This window comes from Lasioglossum baleicum, unplaced genomic scaffold, assembly GCF_051020765.1.
Source record: "Lasioglossum baleicum unplaced genomic scaffold, iyLasBale1 scaffold0029, whole genome shotgun sequence".
Classification (NCBI taxonomy): domain Eukaryota; kingdom Metazoa; phylum Arthropoda; class Insecta; order Hymenoptera; family Halictidae; genus Lasioglossum; species Lasioglossum baleicum.
In genome coordinates, this window is record NW_027469089.1 from 818,921 (window position 1) to 823,881 (window position 4,961).

Below are 4,961 nucleotides of genomic sequence, written 5' to 3' on the forward strand. Positions count from 1 at the left end.
TTATCTTTATCTTTTATTCCCCTTTATTTTTCCCCCCCTTCTTATGTTTGTTGTGTTTTGTCCATTGTATTTATTTACTTATTATTATTTATTTATTTATTGACTTTTATTTTATCTATACACCTTTTCATTTACTGATTTTATCTTTTATTTTATCATATTTTTAAGTTTTATGCGGGTTGACCAGGCGGGTGGGACTGGGGGAGGGGACAGACGCGAGCCGGAACTCGCCTCTGTCCCCTCCTTGTCGCGTGCGGAAAAAAAATACAATGCAGCGTGTACGAGTATTTGCACATGTATAAAAATCGGATGGCGCGGTAACAAAAATTCTAAATTATACAGCACAACTTGCAGCAATGCATGCGCATAAGTTAAATTACCCGCATACCGCCGTTTCCTCAAACTGTGTGTTCATAACTGGCACTAGGAGGATCGCAGTGCCACCACTGCGAGGAGGCCCAGGACTCTGCGCGGCATACGCTGGAAGAATGTCCAGCGTGGTCGGCACCGCGCAGAGACCTAAGGGGCGTTATTGGGATGGACCTCTCGTTGCCGGTCGTGGTCGACCACATGATCGGCAGCGAGAGGTCAAGAGCAGCGTTTGCCTCCTTCTGCGAGATTGTGATAACGCAGAAGGAGGCAGCGGGGAGGGAGAGGGAAGCCGACCCGCTCTCCGCCAGGAGGCTAGCATCGGCGGGGCAACCCCCACGAGGCCGACGGCCCCCGTAATGGGCCTCAGACGTAATGGCGGCAGTGGTACTACTTAGTACTTCCACCGCCGCCAAGGGGGGCTGGCCGTTAAGGCGCTCCCGAGGTGGACAGGTCGCGGGGGGCGAGGTGGAGCAATAATCCCCTCCCCCCCTCTACAAAGATGCGACCTGCCGGTCGACCCCCCTCCTTTTATTTTATAATATTTCATTTTACTCTATATTATAAATTTTATCTTTATCTTTTATTCCCCTTTATTTTGCCCCCCCTTCTTATGTTTGTTATGTTTTGTCCAGTGTATTTATTTACTTATTGTTATTTATTTATTTATTGACTTTTATTTTATCTATTTTATCTATACACCTTTTCAATTATTGATTTTATCTTGTATTTTATCATATTTTTAAGTTTTATGCGGGTTGACCAGGGTGGAGGGACGGGGGGGGACAGACGCGAGCCGGAACTCGCCTCTGTCCCCTCCTTGTCGCGTGCGGAAAAAAATACAATGCAGCGTGTACGAGTATATGCACATGTATAAAAATCGGGTGGCGCGGTAACAAAAATTCTTAATTATACAGCACAAGTTGCAGCAATGCATGCGCATAAGTTAAATTACCTGCATACCTCCGTTTCCTCAAACTGTGTGTTCATAACCGGCATTGGGAGGATCGCAGTGCCACCACTGCGAGGAGGCCCAGGACTCTGCGCGGCATACGCTGGAAGAATGTCCAGCGTGGTCGGCACCGCGCAGAGACCTAAGGGGAGTTATTGGGATGGACCTCCCGTTGCCGGTCGTGGTCGCCCACATGATCGGCAGCGAGAGGTCAAGAGCAGCGATTGCCTCCTTCTGCGAGATTGTGATAACGCAGAAGGAGGCAGCGGAGAGGGAGAGGGAAGCCGACCCGCTCTCCGCCAGAAGGCTAGCATCGGCGGGGCAACCCCGACGAGGCCGACGGCCCCCGTAAGGGGCCGCAGGCGTAATGGCGGCGGTGGTATTACTTAGTACTTCCACCGCCGCCAGGGGGGGCTGGCGGTTAAGGCGCCCCCGAGGTGGACAGGTCGCGGGGGGCGAGGTGGAGCAATAATGCCCTCCCCCCCTCTACAAAGATGCGACCTGCCGGTCGACCCCCCTCCTTTTATTTTATAATATTTCATTTTACTCTATATTATAAATTTTATCTTTATCTTTTATTCCCCTTTATTTTGCCCCCCCTTCTTATGTTTGTTATGTTTTGTCCATTGTATTTATTTACTTATTATTATTTATTTATTTATTGACTTTTATTTTATCTATTTTATCTATACACCTTTTCAATTATTGATTTTATCTTGTATTTTATCATATTTTTAAGTTTTATGCGGGTTGACCAGGGGGGTGGGACTGGGGGAGGGGACAGACGCGAGCCGGAACTCGCCTCTGTCCCCTCCTTGTCGCGTGCGGAAAAAAATACAATGCAGCGTGTACGAGTATATGCACATGTATAAAAATCGGGTGGCGCGGTAACAAAAATTCTTAATTATACAGCACAAGTTGCAGCAATGCATGCGCATAAGTTAAATTACCCGCATACCGCCGTTTCCTCAAACTGTGTGTTCATAACTGGCACTAGGAGGATCGCAGTGCCACCACTGCGAGGAGGCCCAGGACTCTGCGCGGCATACGCTGGAAGAATGTCCAGCGTGGTCGGCACCGCGCAGAGACCTAAGGGGCGTTATTGGGATGGACCTCTCGTTGCCGGTCGTGGTCGACCACATGATCGGCAGCGAGAGGTCAAGAGCAGCGTTTGCCTCCTTCTGCGAGATTGTGATAACGCAGAAGGAGGCAGCGGAGAGGGAGAGGGAAGCCGACCCGCTCTCCGCCAGGAGGCTAGCATCGGCGGGGCAACCCCCACGAGGCCGACGGCCCCCGTAATGGGCCTCACACGTAATGGCGGCAGTGGTACTACTTAGTACTTCCACCGCCGCCAAGGGGGGCTGGCCGTTAAGGCGCTCCCGAGGTGGACAGGTCGCGGGGGGCGAGGTGGAGCAATAATCCCCTCCCCCCCTCTACAAAGATGCGACCTGCCGGTCGACCCCCCTCCTTTTATTTTATAATATTTCATTTTACTCTATATTATAAATTTTATCTTTATCTTTTATTCCCCTTTATTTTGCCCCCCCTTCTTATGTTTGTTATGTTTTGTCCATTGTATTTATTTACTTATTATTATTTATTTATTTATTGACTTTTATTTTATCTATACACCTTTTCATTTACTGATTTTATCTTTTATTTTATCATATTTTTAAGTTTTATGCGGGTTGACCAGGGGGGTGGGACGGGGGGAGGGGACAGACGCGAGCCGGAACTCGCCTCTGTCCCCTCCTTGTCGCGTGCGGAAAAAAATACAATGCAGCGTGTACGAGTATTTGCACATGTATAAAAATCGGATGGCGCGGTAACAAAAATTCTAAATTATACAGCACAAGTTGCAGCAATGCATGCGCATAAATTAAATTACCCGCATACCGCCGTTTCCTCAAACTGTGTGTTCATAACTGGCACTAGGAGGATCGCAGTGCCACCACTGCGAGGAGGCCCAGGACTCTGCGCGGCATACGCTGGAAGAATGTCCAGCGTGGTCGGCACCGCGCAGAGACCTAAGGGGCGTTATTGGGTTGGACCTCCCGTTGCCGATCGTGGTCGACCACATGATCGGCAGCGAGTGGTCAAGAGCAGCGATTGCTTCCTTCTGCGAGATTGTGATAACGCAGAAGGAGGCAGCGGAGAGGGAGAGGGAAGCCGACCCGCTCTCCGCCAGGAGGCTAACATCGGCGGGGCAACCCCGACGAGGCCGACGGCCCCCGTAAGGGGCCGCAGACGTAATGGCGGCGGTGGTACTACTTAGTACTTCCAGCGCCGCCAAGGGAGGCTGGCCGTTAAGGCGCCCCCGAGGTGGACAGGTCGCGGGGGGCGAGGTGGAGCAATAATCCCCTCCCCCCCCCCTCTACAAAGATGCGACCTGCCGGTCGACCCCCTCCTTTTATTTTATAATATTTCATTTTACTCTATATTATAAATTTTATCTTTATCTTTTATTCCCCTTTATTTTGCCCCCCCTTCTTATGTTTGTTGTGTTTTGTCCATTGTATTTATTTACTTATTATTATTTATTTATTTATTGACTTTTATTTTATCTATACACCTTTTCATTTACTGATTTTATCTTTTATTTTATCATATTTTTAAGTTTTATGCGGGTTGACCAGGGGGGTGGGACGGGGGGACGGGGCAGACGCGAGCCGGAACTCTTCTCAGTCCCCTCCTTGTCGCGTGCGGAAAAAATGCAATGCAGCGTGTACGAGTATTTGCACATGTATAAAAATCGGATGGCGCGGTAACAAAAATTCTAAATTATACAGCGCAAGTTGCAGCAATGCATGCGCATAAGTTAAATTACCTGCATACAGCCGTTTCCTCAAACTGTGTGTTCATAACTGGCACTGGGAGGATCGCAGTGCCACCACTGCGAGGAGGCCCAGGACTCTGCGCGGCATACGCTGGAAGAATGTCCAGCGTGGTCGGCACCGCGCAGAGACCTAAGGGGCGTTATTGGGATGGACCTCCCGTTGCCGGTCGTGGTCGACCACATGATCGGCAGCGAGAGGTCAAGAGCAGCGTTTGCCTCCTTCTGCGAGATTGTGATAACGCAGAAGGAGGCAGCGGTGAGGGAGAGGGAAGCCGACCCGCTCTCCACCAGGTGGCTAGCATCGGCGGGGCAACCCCCACGAGGCCGACGGCTCCCGTAATGGGCCTCAGATGTAATGGCGGCAGTGGTACTACTTAGTACTTCCACCGCCGCCAAGGGGGGCTGGCCGTTATGGCGCCCCCGAGGTGGACAGGCCGCGGGGGGCGAGGTGGAGCAATAATCCCGTCCCCCCCCCCCCCTCTACAAAGATGCGACCTGCCGGTCGACCCCCCACCTTTTATTTTATAATATTTCATTTTACTCTATATTATAAATTTTATCTTTATCTTTTATTCCCCTTTATTTTGCCCCCCCTTCTTATGTTTGTTGTGTTTTGTCCATTGTATTTATTTACTTATTATTATTTATTTATTTATTGACTTTTATTTTATCTATACACCTTTTCATTTACTGATTTTATCTTTTATTTTATCATATTTTTAAGTTTTATGCGGGTTGACCAGGCGGGTGGGACTGGGGGAGGGGACAGACGCGAGCCGGAACTCGCCTCTGTCCCCTCCTTGT